At 37.2% G+C, this 16,376-nt stretch overlaps 1 protein-coding gene across 4 annotated transcripts in view; it reads right to left on the bottom strand.

Moving 5' to 3' along the window:
- The window catches only part of b3galt1b (UDP-Gal:betaGlcNAc beta 1,3-galactosyltransferase, polypeptide 1b), a 100,219-nt gene that overhangs the window by 19,690 nt on the left and 64,153 nt on the right, over positions 1-16,376 (bottom strand). The window contains exon 1 of one of the 4 annotated variants that reach the window (XM_057853470.1): positions 5,531-5,794. The exons of the other annotated variants lie outside the window; for them this stretch is intronic. The gene's annotated coding sequence lies outside the window, so the exon portion shown is untranslated. Of the gene's footprint in view, positions 1-5,530; positions 5,795-16,376 lie in introns of those variants that run through there. 4 annotated transcript variants of the gene reach the window in all.

Below are 16,376 nucleotides of genomic sequence, written 5' to 3'. Positions count from 1 at the left end.
GTTTCTCATTTGTACACATGCACACAAACACACACTTGTGAATGTTTACAATTACGGCTGCGTGAGACAACTTCTAAACCAGTCATTCTCAAAGTGTGGTATGGGGACCACGGGTGGTACACAGTAGAGCATGAATTACCGTATTGGGCCGAATATAAGACGGCCCTGATTATAAGACGAGCCCCTCTTTTTCAAGACTCAAGTTTGAAAAAAGACTTTTTGAACACCAAATTAATTTTTATACAGAAAAAAATTACAGTACATCTGAAACAAATGATTATAACTAAGGTTGTTCCGATCATGTTTTTTTGCTCCCGATCCGATCCCGATCGTTTTAGTTTGAGTATCTGCCGATCCCGATATTTCCCGATCCGATTGCTTTTTTTTTTTTGCTCCCGATTCAATTCCAATAATTCCCGCTCATTTTTCCCGATCATACACATTTTGCCAATGCATTAAGAAAAAAATGAATAAAACTCGGACGAATATATACATTCAACATACAGTACATAAGTACTGTATTTGTTTATAATGACAATAAATCCTCAAGATGGAATTTACATTACTAACATTCTTTCTGTGAGAGGGATCCACGGATAGAAAGACTTGTAATTCTGAAAGGATAAATGTGACTTTGTATATTGTGACTAAATATTGCCATCCAGTGTATTTGTTGAGCTTTCAGTAAATGATACTGTAGCCATCTGTTCTGCCCAAATGCATGATGGGACGTGCACCCATGACTGTGCGTAGTGGTACCAATTGATATATCTTCTCTGCGTTGGGAAATAACATAGGGTGTTAAGAAAAAGATCAATTACTACCTTTCTTCCCCACATTGCTTCCCACGATGTTTCTAATCGTAGGGAGAGGGATTGTAAGGCTTTAGCCAATTAAAAATAGGCTCCAACGGCTGCCAAAATTCACTCTACTGATTTTACGCTGCCTTTTAGCTCTATATATGGGTAAAATGGCGCCATTACAGATTGAACGCGACAATGCGTGAGTGGGCCGTGCAGCGCATGCATTAATTGCGTTAAATATTTTAACGTGATAAATAAATTTTTTAAAAAATTATTACCGCCGTTAACGGGATAAATTTGATAACCCTACCTTAAGCCTAAAGTAAAGACTCTGGATGAGTGTAACATATTATGTCTGTAACGTTAAATACAATTAGAAAACAATTTATTTAAAAAATATATATATATTAAAAAAAGGCATGTCCGATATTTTTTTGCCGATTCCGATACTTTGAAAATGACGTGATCGGACCCGATCAATCGGCACATCTCTAAATATTACAATATATTTGAGAGATAAAGCATGTTATTTTGCCTCGTTCAAATCTTAATATCTGAACATTTAAACATGTAAACTAACGTGCAATCACATTCGTAAATGAACGGCTTCTGGTTTTTGAAATGTAAATAAACCAATCTATTGTGATAAAACAACAAAATTGCAATAACTGCATTAACCATCAAAGTGAAGTCTAACTGTAACTGTAGTCTTGAAACAAATCTGAATAAGGAAAAACATTGCAATAAAATAATGCAAACTGGTTAAACTAAAAAGAGTAGCTAAGATCTGTCATGACAGAACATCACTTCAATGATATCTGGCGCCATCTAGCGTCATGAATGGGGAGAGTAGCTGAGATCTGTCATGACAGAACATCGCTTCAATGATATCTGGCGCCATCTAGCGTCGTGAATGGGTATAATGTCTAGACCGCGAATATAAGACCACCCCCTCTTTTTCAGTGTCACTTCAATGCAAAAAAACACCGTCTTATATTCGGGCCAATACCGTATTTTGGGAAATCCCACAGGTCACGGTAGTCAAAATTTTATTAATCCCATGATTAGGATGGGACAGAAATACAAATAGTCCCCAGAGTACGAACGAGTTTCATTCCTACGCTGGCGACGTAACCCAAATTAAGTCGGAATTAGCCCTTTAAGTACCCCCAATTACCCCTCTCAAAATAACTATCCAAAAACATATATTACACGTCATAAGTAAAAAAAAAAAAAAAAAATGATAGACAGATATTACTTCGCCCTAATAACATTGATCACACCATAGTTCTTCTTCCAACTGATATTGACAGTGATCCCTTGCTACTTCGCGCTTCAAACTTCGCGCTCTCAGTCCACTGCAGATTTTTTTTTCAATTCAGGGATTTAAGCATTTATTCACAAGAATTTTCAACATAAAAAGCTCTTTGTGGTGATAAGGCGTCGCAATAGTGGCTAAAAGACTAGCAGCAGATCCACCATATTTACGTAAAAAGAAATGCTAACTGCCCTTTTTTTGCTTTTAACCAAGAATCGAGACTGTTTTACGTTCACATTTATAAAGAATTCAGGGATTTAAGCATTTATTCAAAAATAATTTTCAACATAAAAATCCCTTCGTCTGTGTTTCCACTCAGTCAGCTTTGACGGAGATAGGCCACCTATTTATTGGCCCCGTCAATATATTATGAAGTCTATGTCTAAGTCCACACACTTACAAAGATTACAAAAAACAGTTGTCTTTGGGTATCTTTTTTACAGGGAAACAGCCAGAAAGAGAGCCTACAACCTCGAAGGAGATAGACGTCCAATTCAATTTCCGTCAATGGCAGTTAATAAGAAACCTTTAATGTCAAAGTCTTTCAGAAACATGTTTTAATTAGTGCTGTCAAATTTATCCCGTTAACATGTGGTATTTTTTATTTTTTTTTACTTAATCCCGTTAAAATATTTGACGCATTTAACGCATGCGCGGGATGACCCGCTCATGCTTTGCCTCAAACAGATTACTATGACGCCGTTTTTTTTCCCATAGAGAGCTAAGAGGCAGAGAAATGCGAGTGGACAAGGCGTTCATTGGCCCGCGCTGTTAATTGTCATAAGTTTTGGCAACTATTTCACAACCTACATAACTATTGTGGCGAGCGACGTGGGAAAGAATGAAAGGAAATGATCTTTTCCTTAACACGCTTTATTGAGCACAACGCAGAGCATATACCATTTGCAGCCACCACTGACAGACATGGTCGCCCAACTTCCCATAATGCATTTGGGCGGAACAGTTAAGTCGCTACAGTATCATTTAGTGAAAGCACAACAAAAATAATATTCCTATCCCTCAAAAAATAATGTTCACAAAAAGAAAAGTGCTCAATGCAAAGAGAACTGGCATTCGCAATCAAAATAGCTATGCAAAATACACATAAAACTTACTCAGACTTTGCCTTGGCTAGATCTCTAATTAATTAAAACTGGCCATTGACACCTTGTGGTGTATTTCAATCACTATCTTACGTAGTTAAAGACACTGTGGAAGAATGGCAGGGAGCCCTTGTGAAGTCCCGCTCGGCGACGTCAACAATGGCGAGCTATTAGTTTATTTTTTGATTGAAACTTTTACAAACGTTATTAAAACGAAAACATTAAGAGGGGTTTTGATAAAAAATTACTATTATTTGTACTCACATTTATCTTTTAAGAACTACAAGTCTTTCTGTCTGTGGGAAGGCAAAAAGAATGTTAATAATGTTAATGCCATCTTGTGGATTTATTGTTCTAATAAACAAATACAGTACTTATGTACAGTATGTTGAATGTATATGGCGGAAAACACAGACAAGACTGAAAAAGCAGTTTCTGCTCTTGCAACCCTCTATAAAATAAACTGCTGTATTTTTAGCCAAAAGAACTGTTGTGTTTGATAGAACAATATGTCTATATGCTGCCATAGCAGATTCATGGCCCATTAAGCCTCCAAATTATTTTTGATTTGTCCCTTTTACCCTGGAAACCGCCGTTTACAGACGTCGCGCAACCGCTTTTGTTTCAACCCAGCCATAAAAAGAAGGTAATTAATTATATTTATTATTCAAAATGTCTGTCATTTTTAGCTTTGAATCATTATTCGATGTCCAATATTTCGTTAAAAAAAAAAAAAAAAAAAAAGACTTCAAAAAATTATTCACTCACATATTTTAAACTTTTAAACAAATTACATCAGAATTTAAAAAATGGGTGTCTGTAAAAAAGTCATGGATATTTGCCTCATAACTATCGCTTAATTGTATTTTTTTTGTTGTTACTTTCGCATTTTCCCCGATATGTTAGATAAATAATCAATCCAAACAAAGAAAATAATTTTTTAAAAAAACGTTTAAAAGGGTAAATATATGAAAAAGAACATCTGTCTGCGATTTCTGCATCGCCACCCTTGTTATATTACCATGTTTCACCCATATATTTCCCAAAAAATCCAGTTGTGACCATTCACAGCTGTGTCTTGACACTCAGTGATACATGCTACATGGAGTTTTTAGATCGAAACAAGGTACGCGATAATAATTTCTTAAAGTCATGGCGTCTGTAATTCTGCTCTCACGTGCTCTCGCCTCCAGATGGGGTTTTGCTGTTTAATTTTTTTTTTTTTTAAATGCCCACATGTTCAAAAAATTTCTTCCCTCAGAAACTTGAGATTTTAAGCTTTCCAATGATGTATCACACATGCATATCGGACATTTTTGAAAATTGGCCAAATTGGGGGTCTCAGAGTGGAACTTCAAGTCACCTCAGTGTTTTCCACCATATATCCGTCTTATCTTTCCATTCTAACAATAATTTACATAAAAATATGGCATATTTTAGAGATGGTTTGAATTGCGTTTAATTAAGATTAATTTTTAAGCTGTGATTAACTCGATTAAAAATTTTAATCGTTTGACAGCCCTAATTTTAATAGACTTAAAATTCAAAATATTTTGCGTCCAAATGTTTGGCCACTTTTGATAAGACGTCAGACTTTCATTATTCTGCTCCATTTTCATGACTGCCCTTTTTTCACTTTAACACCAGATGTTTTTTTCTCACGCCTGACTTTTCATCACTTAAGGGGTGTTGAAGGGTTTCTGCACACGTAGAAGATATTACGGCAGTAGATTACTGTAGCGTGAAGCCCAGCCTTTTTGACAGGCTGCTCCTCAGTCTTTGTGCAGCTATTATTCCAATCAGCCGCAATATGGGATGTCAAATTCAGAGCCAGTCATAAAGTGCGCAGTCAATACTATACGGGACAGACGAACGTATGCTTTAGGCAGCGCTGGACTTTAAGGGCATGGTACACACTTACTGAAAAACACAAGAGGGGATTGAATGAGAGAAATAATTAGTCTACAGTGCCAAAAGAGAGGTAATTTATCAAGTTTTATGATATAGCAAGAGCTTACTAGTACAGGGAGAAGGGAATAAAGACAAACATTCATCAAAACGTGACATTCCTTTCTCTGAGTCGCTGGACTAACGGTTTGGCGGACTGCTTTCTAAAAAGCCTTATTATACTCTCCTCCACGCGTGCAAAAAATGTTTTGATTCATGGCTGCAAGGCCATCAGTAGACAGCCTTCCAAAGTGTTTTTCCAATAACAACATCTCTCGCCTAATACATTGCCACATTCAATTTAGCAGTTCACACAAAGCTGCAAAAATGAGCCGGAGAAAAAAATTCAATGACTTTACCTTGATTTCACCAATGACTACTGTTACCCTTGATCACACAGAATATTTCACGACTAGCCTTCTTGATACCTGATGTAATATATCAATGTTGTAGGTGTTTTATAAGGAGAGCCGTTATTCAAAGTTTTGTAAAGGAGAAAATTCGAAAAAATCTGTTCCTAACGTTACTGAGTTTTCCCAGCTTGAAAACAATTGTACTATATTAACTAGAAAATGAATAGAAATTTGTTGGTCAATAAACACCTCCAGGTCACTCCATGTACCTTTTGGAACATTTACAGTGGTACGAAAAAGTATCTTAACCTTTTGGAATTTCTCCTACTTCTGCATAAAACCACCACCAAATGTGATCTGATCTTTGTCAAAATCACACAGATGAAAATGCAGTGTCTGCTTTAACTAAAACCACCCAAACATTTATAGGTTTTCGTATTTTAATGAGGATAGCATTCAAACAATGACAGAAGGGGGATAAATAAGTAAGTGAACCCTCCGGCTAAGGAAACTTAAAGTGCAATTAAAAACAATTTTTACCAAACATTTTAAGTCAGGTGTGTGCCCAATTGCTGATGAGTGGTTTAAAGCTGCCCTGCCCACTATAAAACGCACACCTGGTAAGAAATGTCTTGATGAGAAGCATTGTCTGATGTGCATCATGGCTCGGGCAAAAGAGCTGTCTGAACACCTGTGATCAAGGATTGTTGATTTGTTTAAAGCTGGAAAATGATACAAAACCATCCCTAAAAGTCTAGATGTTCATCACTCGACAGTCAGAGAAGTTGCCTACAAATGGAGAGAGTTTGGCACTGTTGCTTCTCTCCCAAGGAGTGGCCGTCCACCAATGATGACACCAAGAGTTCAGCACAGAATACTCAGAGAGGTAAAAAAGAACCCCAGAATGTCTGCTATAGACTTACAAAAATCACTGCACAGTCCAATATCTCTGTACACACATCAACTATATGTAAAACTATGGCCAAGAATGGTGTTCATGGGAGGACTCCACGGAGGAAGCCACTGCTGTCTAAAAAAAAAAACATTGTTGCTCTTTTAATGTTCGCAAAAATGCACTTGGACACTCCACAGAAGTTTAGGCAAAATATTTTGAGACTGATGAAACCAAAGTTGAATTGTTTGGGAGTAATACACAACGTCATGTGTGGAGGAAAAATGGAACAGCTCACCAACATGAACACCTCATCCCCATCGTGAAGCATGGTGGAGGGTGCATCATAGTTTGGGGCTGTTTTGCTACCTCAGGGCCTGGACAACTTAAAGTCATTATTGGAAGAATGAATTCAAAAGTTTTTTAGGATCTTTTGCAGGAAAACCTGAGGCCGTCTGTGAGACAGTTGAAGCTCAAAAGAGGATGGATGCTGCAACAAGACAATGATCCAAAACAACGAAGTAAATCAACTTTGGAATGGTTTCAGAACAACAAAATACACGTTCTGGAGTCCAGACTTGAACCTCATTGAGATGCTGTGGCATGACCTAAAAACAGCGGTTCATGCCAGACATCCCAGGAATCTGACCGAACTACAGCAGTTTTGTAGAAAAGAATGGGCAAAGATTAGTTCCGATCGATGTGCCAGTCTGAGTTGAAGCTACAGGAAGCGGAAGTTATTGCTGCAAAAGGGGGGGGGGGGGGGGGGGGTTGGGGGACAAAATATTTAATGTGAAGGTTCACTCATTCATTTTTCCCCATTCTGTCATTGTTTGCATACTATCCAGATTAAAATATGAAAACCTACAAATGTTTGGGTGGTTTTAGTTAAAGCAGACACTGTATTTTCATCTGTGTGATTTTGACAAAGATCAAATCATATTTGATGGTGATCTTATGCAGAAAAGTGAGAAATTCCAAAAGGTTCAGATACTTTTTTATACCACTGTTCAGGTCCGTTTCTGTTGATTTGAGGTCACGTCTTTTTAATATAGTGAAGATTTACAGGTCACTTCCTGCTGATTTTGAAGCATTTACAGGTCAGTTTCTGTATATTTGGGGGCATCTTGAGTCTCTTCCTTTTCATTTTTGATCACTTCCTATTCATTTTCTGGTTGCTCCCTGCTGATTTTGTAGGATTTACAGGTCATTTCCTACTGATATCAGGTCACTTTCTATAGATAATGTAGGTAATGGTACTTAAAGCAACACTTGGTAACTTTTCAGTTTTTGGTCGATTTTAGTGACGCAGGTGGACAAAAGCGGTAGTGTATTGCCTTAATAGAGACTCCGTTTCCAAAGAGGCCAGCGCACAGCGTCGTAAAATCCTGATCTCCCAGTCGCATGCAGATGGAATAAACGCCATTTCTGTTTCCAGCGGCAGTGTGAAGGATGACTAGTAATGAGGTAATGAAACAAGTTCTGGCTTAACAACAGCATATGACAATGTTGACAATGTGAAACGTTTGATTTTGTACCTTATTCCCCCACCGGTGTTGTGTGGTTAAAAGGGGCGAGTACTCAATATTTTTGTTTTTATTGAGTTTTTTTTTTAATTACCTTTTCATTGCCTCAAAAATACTTTTGCATGTATTTGCCTCGCATACTTTTAACCATTGTGTTTTCTTGTGATAGCTTTAAAGCAGAGTGTTGATCTGTTGACCAGATTAGTCACGTAGCGTATTTAAACCGATCTTATTTGATATGACTACATTTAAGTATTTTCTTAGTATGTTCTGCCTGTAGCCATTTAAACAAAACAACTTGAAAGTGAACAGTTGTACTTTGGTTGTCAAATTTGCCTCTTGTAGGACGTTTCGCTGATGGAGGACATTTTGGCAGAACACCTTAGCCTGACGTGCACCTCCAAAAAGTCAAGACTACGCGCGTGACGTAAAGTTCGTGAACGTCAAAGGACTTTTATTGGTCCGCTCAGAACGTTTCCGGTTCTACACAACAACACCGCCGTTTTCAAACATTCGCAAACATCTTCTGTGTCGCCTACGCTTCAACATTTGTATTAACAAAATTAGCTACAGCTGCAAAATACATACGTTCCATCTTCATTGCCATTGCTGTCAATGACCGGAGGAAAAGTAAAGGAATTCGACAAGAGTGCCCCAAAATCATACAAATACAAAGCCCTACCCCTCTAGTGGCATGGCGGTAAATTACAGAGCAACGCGTTCCCTTGACGCAGAACTTCGAATGCTTAATGACGGCGAAGAGTCTATGCCGTCGCTCCGCTGTGTTGCAGCGGATGCCTGCCTTTTGGGTGTGCACTGTTGTGACGTCACACGCCGAACATTAAATTTCAGGTTTTCAGCGCGTCCGGTCTGCACAGTCCGCCCTTGACCTGTGTGTAACCTATCATTTGGACTGTCATATTGATGAACCCCGCGTTCAGCAGACATGATTGCTATGCTGATCTGGCGAGCTGAAGCGGATCTGGCGCACAGTCACCTGCTATCGGGGATGTTAAGAAAATATTTTATTAAGTTTGAAAAGTCACTTTAAAAAACTAACTAGAATAAGGCAATTATTGAAAAAAGGTTGAGGCAAAATCTCTTCCTCGAAGCTTTGCAGGGATCATTTTCTGACACGGACTGATGTTGCTGCAATTGCACGCATTACTCTGTGTATTCTCATGGCATTGAATCGATTGCAACAGTGCTGTTCTACTCGTCTTAGAAGATGTTTCGCTTCTCATCCAAGCAAGTTTCAGCAGTTCATGCAACAACTTAGAGCATAAATATTTGAGCTTCCACAAGAAAAAAGAAAAAAAAAAAGACTTGCACTGTCCCACCTAAAAAAAAAAAAAAAAAAAAAACCCTGAAAAGGCACTACACTACTTTGCGCTACATACCATCAACCAAATCTAATGCACTGAAAGTGTCAGGTATTCCTGTAGAGAAATACGACTTTGCTTGGTAGATACTGTTGTTCGTTTCTGTGTGTTCAGTTCTGCCCAGTCAGTTTATCTTGTCCCAAGTAATATACTGTCAGGACTTCCCATTTACTGCAGCGAAGACACTCAAAAAACAAAAGCCAAAAAAAAAACCCTGATGTTGCTCAGCATTGAAACTGTAAACCACTTTAAAGCAAAAAAAAAAATTACAGGGCCTTGACTATCACAGGAAAATACACTTTAGTTAGTCTTTCAATGATAGGATTTAAAATGAGCACATCATGCTTATTTTAAATTTTAGTTGATTTGAAAGCTGCACAATCTTGTGCACATACCTGGACTTGCACGATTTTTTTTTTTTAAATGAACACAATAAATTACTTTATATAGATGCATACTGCTGCTCCCTCCGCCTAAAAAAAGTCCAGTATCATGTTTTTACATGATGATTATCATTTTTACATGATAGTATCACATTTTTTCATGATAATATCACGTTTTTACATGATAATTACTACATTTTTACATGACAGTATCACGTTTTTACATGATAATTATCACCTTTTTAGAGGGTTATCACATTTTTCTGTTTTAAAAGAAACTCAACACAAGAACTAACAAAGCAAATGTGTGTCCGTTAGGTGTGTTACTTTGTGGAATTATTATTATTTAAAAAGTGCATAAACTTAAAGTATTTAAAAAAAAAAAAAAAAAAAAAGGCAATCGGAATGAACCGAAGAAATTAGAAAATACTGTATGGTTTGTGTTGACCTGACTGAATTTGTGCAAATTACTTGTTCTCATTATCACTTTACTAATTTGATGTCACTTGCAGAAGATTTTTTTTCTTTTTGTAAAGAAGAGTGTTGGCATAATTAGCTGTGACTTCACCCAAAGTCTTTTCGGATGGCCATATATTTTTTGGGGTAGTTTAAGGTTATCTGGTCAATCAATGAGAGGAAACCATTAAAACTATTATAATTATTATATTATTATTATTATATTATTATAACAATTATAATTATACTAATAAATTATAATTTTGTCCGGTTTTCGTTAAGTATCACCATTTGGTTAGGATTGTTAAGATCATTTCTAAAATTGCCCGTACAATCGGGCTGCGCAATTTTTGAAAAAATACCTAACTCTGATTTTTCTGACAAATACTGCATTGATATTACCAGAGCACAACACAAAAAGTACAACTAAAACTTGTAACCAGTTCACTGCCATTGACAGCAATACACGTCAAATCCATTCTCTCTGATGCGTCTCATAGATATCACATGTATATAGAACCATAAGTGAACTGACAGACTCGGCAGCGTTAGCACATGTATGTAGAACTAGATGTGAAATGACAGACTTGCCAGCGTTAGTAAACATCTGCCATCTTAAAGCAGTAGACTTAGCGCTAATAAATAAGATTAACGTTACTGTACCTTGCTAACGTAATGTTAGCCCTGCTGAGGGATAGGTTTTTATTAATTATCAGTACATTTGAGGCGTGGCTAACGTGTTTTACATGCAGGCTTTATTTAATCTGTAATAACACAGCCTTGTAGAGAGATGAGGGTGTAAAATAAAAACATAACCAAGCTGTCAATTTTAGCTCGGTAGTCATTGATGGATAAAAACACAGTGGCACTGGTGCCTAATGGGCTCCAATACAACAGGTATCACACATTTATTTTGAACACTGCAAAACTCAAAATCCTATCAAGACCTACAATTTAGACTAACTTAAAACTTAACTAAAACTTAGAAATAGCTCAACACAAATGGAAATTCAATTGAAACACGTGGGGGAAAACACCTAACTTTTAAGTGATGTGTGTTGTCCAGCGTAATGACCAGGGTTGTTCCGATCATGTTTTTTTGCTCCCGATCCGATCCCGATCGTTTTAGTTTAAGTATCTGCCGATCCCGATATTTCCCGATCCGATTGCTTTTTTTTTTTGCTCCCGATTCAATTCCAACCATTCCCGATAATTTTTCCCGATCATATACATTTTGGCAATGCATTAAGAAAAAAAATGAATAAAACCCAGACGAATATATACATTCAACATACAGTACATAAGTACTGTATTTGTTTATTATGACAATAAATCCTCAAGATGGCATTTACATTATTAACATTCTTTCTGTGAGAGGGATCCACGGATAGAAAGACTTGTAATTCTGAAAGGATAAATGTGACTTTGTATATTGTGACTAAATATTGCCATCTAGTGTATTTGTTGAGCTTTCAGTAAATGATACTGTAGCCATTTAACTGTTCTGCCCAAATGCATGATGGGAAGTGCAACCATGACTGTGCGTATTGGCACCAATGGATATATCTTCTCTGTGTTGGGAAATAACATAGGGTGTTAAGAAAAAGATCAACCACTACCTTTCTTCCCCACATTGCTTCCCACGATATTTCTAATTGTTACCTGGGTCTTTCCAAAGGAAAGGCCAAGGTAATGCTGTTCTGCAACTTTATTGTATTTATTTCTTTATTATTATTCAATAATTATCGACGTTTTTTACAGCGCGCCGCGCAGCCAAAACCATAGCCCCAATCGGCACCGTTCAAGTATCGGCACGACCGGAATTTTCGCGCTGCTATTGACGTCCATGGACGTCCAAATTTTTTCCCATGCATTTTCAATGGCAAAAAAAAAAACCAGTGTCCCCGAATCAACAGGAAATGACCAGATATCAATAGGACGTGTACCCCAAATGTCCCCGATTGCATTGATGCTTATGGAGGGTGATGCCATTGACGTCCATGGACGTCCAAACTGCGCATTCATTTCCAATGGCATTTCATCACGTTTTTTCATTTTATTGATGCCAATGCACTTAGATTTCATTGACACCTATGTAAGTTGATACCATTGACGTCCATGGACGTCCAAATTTTTTCCCATTCATTTTCAATGGCAAAAAAAACAGTGTCCCCAAATCAACAGGAAATTACCAAATATCAATATGGTGTTATGGTGTTACACTTAAATAGCGCTTTTCCACCTTTCAAGGCGCTTTACACTATCGCGCCATTCACCTACTGGTGACGCAGCACCAGGAGCAACATGGGGTTCAGTATCTTGCTCACGGATACTTAGGCGAGTTCATCAGGGCGAAGAATCAAACCCACAACCTCTGGGTTGGAGGACGACTACTCTACCACTGAGCCACGCCACCCCATGCCATAGGACGTGTACCCCAAATGTACCCGATTGCATTGACGCTTATGGAGGGTGATGCCGTTGACGTCCATGGACGTCCAAACTTCCCATTCATTTCCAATGGCATTTCATCACGTTTTTTCATTTTATTGATGCCAATGTACTTAGATTCCATTGACACCTATGTAAGTTGATACCATTGACGTCCATGGACGTCCAAATTTTTTCCCATTCATTTTCAATGGCAAAAAAAAAAACAATATCCCCAAATCAACAGGAAATTACCAAATATCAACAGGACGTGTACCCCAAATGTACCCGATTGCATTGACGCTTATGGAGGGTGATGCCATTGACGTCCATGGACGTCCAAACTTCCCATTCATTTCCAATGGCATTTCAGCATCTTTTTTCATTTTATTGATGCCAATGTACTTAGATTCCCTTGACAGCTATGTAAGTTAATACCAATGACGTCCATGGACGTCCAAATTTTTTCCCATTGATTTTTAACGGCAAAAAAAAAAAACAATATCCCCAAATAAACAGGAAACGTCCAGATATCAATATGACGTGTACCCCAAATGTCCCCGATTGCATTGACGCTTATGGAGGGTGCTGCCATTGACGGACATGGATGTCCAATTTTCCAAATCATTTTTAATGGCATTTACTTTGTTTAAAGCCACTGACTGGCATTATTGTCCATTCTATTGATAGACCTGAGTGGGGCTAAGATCTGTATCTCCACAGAGGAAAGACCCAGATGTAATTTCTCCCGAAATTGCAGTTTCTAGTTGAGAGAAGGATTGTAAGGCTCGAACCATTAAAAAAAAGGCTCCAAAGACTGCCAAAATTCACTCTACTCATTTTACACTGCCTTTTAGCTTTATATATAGGTAAAACGGCGCCATTATAGATTGAACGCGACAATGCGTGAGTGGATCGTGCAGCGCATGTGTTAATTGCGTTAAATATTTTAACGTGATTAATTTTTTAAAAATTAATTACCGCCGTTAACGCGATAAATTTGATAGCCCTACTTTAAGCCAAAACTAAAGACTCTGGATGAGTGTAAGACATTTTGTCTGTAACGTTAAATACAATTAGAAAACGATTTAATTAAAAATATATATATATTTAAAAAAGGCATGTCCGGTATTTTTTTGCCGATTCCGATACTTTGAAAATGACGTGATCGGACCCGACATCTTCAGTAATGACATTTTTAGGTAATTTTTTTTTTTTTTTTAGTTTTTCGAGTGATAGCAGGGAATATGTTGTTTTATTTTTCTAGTCACATCATTTGTTGGCTGTTTTCAACAATGTACATCTAAAATAAAGACACTGATTGTCTAGAACTGGTTCAATATTAGGTGAATTGTCCTGTTTTCTCATCTATATTTATAATTGCTCTTTACCTGGAAAAAAAAAAAGAAAAAAATGTTTCATCCGATTAATCAATGGAACTTTCAGTAGAATACTCGATTACTAAAATCACCGATAGCTGCAGCCCTAATGTGAACTTCGCTGTCTATTGAAGCTGCATGATGGGAAATGGTGATTAGATTATGTAATAACGACAGCTAGGATCACGTGTCATAAATGTAGAGAATTGTCAAGTGATGAAAAGATGTTTATAGAAGTAGCCAAGCATTTCACATACAATAGTCAGGTCATCATTAGAGAGACAGATGGTGCTGCAGATGATTGGACTCTCCACTGACCTATTTCAATTATTTGTTTAATATTTTTTTCTTTTATCCGAATCAGGCATCTCTGCAGACGTAGAGTGCTTTTAAAAGAGTAAGGTCAGAAATGCAAAATATGCTTCAATAATCTGCAGAAAGCTTATCGGGTTAATAGGAGTGAGACTCTTAAGCAGCTCCGCAGGCTTGTGAATTACTCACCAATAAAAGTGCCTGGCAAGGTTACTTATTACACAAAGCAGTATAACCAGCGTTGCCGTCTTGTACACAGCAAATACAAGTTGGCATCGCAACAGATGGCTGTCATGCCAAATGAAAATGTCGAAGAAGGCGTCACTGAGATTTGAAAAGTAATGAAAGGTAGAGAATTATATTAGATCGGCAAAAACGGAACGCTAGAGTGAGTATGCATGTGACAAAATGATGCGTTGTAAGGGAACAAGTCAGCCTCATGGGACCTCTCTGAGAACACTCCTTCATCTTTGGAGCAGAAATCATCTTCTGTTAAGATTATCCTCCATCACAAACTGAAAAATGACAAGAACAAAAATTATGAAAGCAGCAGTCTCTCTCAATGGACTTCTGAAGCATCTGAATTGCATGGGATGCCATATTTCCTCGACCTAGAAATAACCTGCAGTCTCAGCTTGCCGAGAACCTATTAGCTTTCATTTGGCCGCATTTCTGATTTCAGGATGAAACAGGATGCAGCCGGCATGGCAGAAATGATGACTGGCTAGATGTAGGATAGCAAATGATGGGTCATTTCTAAGGCGGCTGTCCAAATTTTTCCTGTCATTAAGTGGCCTTTCAGTAAGGCACTGCTTCCCTACAAATTCATTGTGACGCTATCGGTGGAAACTGAAGTCATATTTTCCTTAAGTTAACAAAAGGTGAGTCTTTAAAGACTTCTTGTTGAAATAAAATAGTCCTTTGAGATTAGGCATTTGCTGGTATTAGATTCTGACGGTATGATAACCGAATTGCAATTGCAGCTCTAAAATGTGTTACTTTGACATATCTGGGTTGAAAAAATACCAAAAAAACGCCAAACCTTTTTTCCATTGAACATGATTTTTATTTTTCAAAACATATTATCAAATTGGAACACAAGTAGAATGGTAAGTTAAAATGAATTAAAAAACTGAAAGATTCTAAATAAAATTAAAATAAATGCTGTTCTTCAAGGTGAGTGTAAACCCACAGCCACAGCTCAACATTCTTACCATCAGAACAAAAATTATTGAATTATTTTCCATAAAAAGCATGCGTGTATGACTCATATCATGTTTACATTATACACACACTCTTTCTCAACAAAGAGAGTGTGCCAGAGAGAGAAAAAAACTAGGGCTGTCAAAATTATCGCGTTAACGAGCGGTAATTAATTGTTTAAATTAATCCCGTCAAAATATTTGACGCAATTAACGCACAAATGCCCCGCTCACACTGATTAAAATGAGAGCACAGTGAAAGGTGTACTTGTTGTGTTTTTCGGAGTTTTGCAGCTCTCTGCTGGCGACTGATTTTATAGGCTTCAGCACCCATGAGCATTGTGTAAGTAATTATTGACATCAACAATGGCGGGCTACTAGTTTATTTTTTGATTGAAATTTTTACAAATTTTATTAAAACGAAAACATCAAGAGGGGTTTTGATATAAAATTTCTATAACTTGTCTTTTAAGAACTACAAGTCTTTCTATCCATGGATCGCTTTAACAGAATGTTAATATTGGTAATGCCATCTTGTTGATTTATTGTTAGAATTAAGAAATACAGTACTTATGTACCGTATGTTGAATGTATATATCCATCTTGTGTCTTAGCTTTCCATTCCAACAATAATTTACAGAAAAATATGGCATATTTTATAGATGGTTTGAATTGCGATTAATTGTGATTAATTACGATTAATTAATTTTTAAGCTGTAATTAACTCCATTAAAAATTTTAATCGTTTGACACCCTTAAAAAAAACACATTTTACCACCGCTAGACACACTAAACACGCTGGAGTTAACTCTCATAGCTGGTGGGAAACGTTCATGATAGTGTTTACTAACCTTTCATTTTGTATAAATGCGAAATTATATTGGAGTTAT

The sequence above is a fragment of the Corythoichthys intestinalis genome, chromosome 12 (assembly GCF_030265065.1).
Source record: "Corythoichthys intestinalis isolate RoL2023-P3 chromosome 12, ASM3026506v1, whole genome shotgun sequence".
NCBI lineage: Eukaryota > Metazoa > Chordata > Actinopteri > Syngnathiformes > Syngnathidae > Corythoichthys > Corythoichthys intestinalis.
This window is presented reverse-complemented; position numbering and strand designations above follow the sequence as displayed.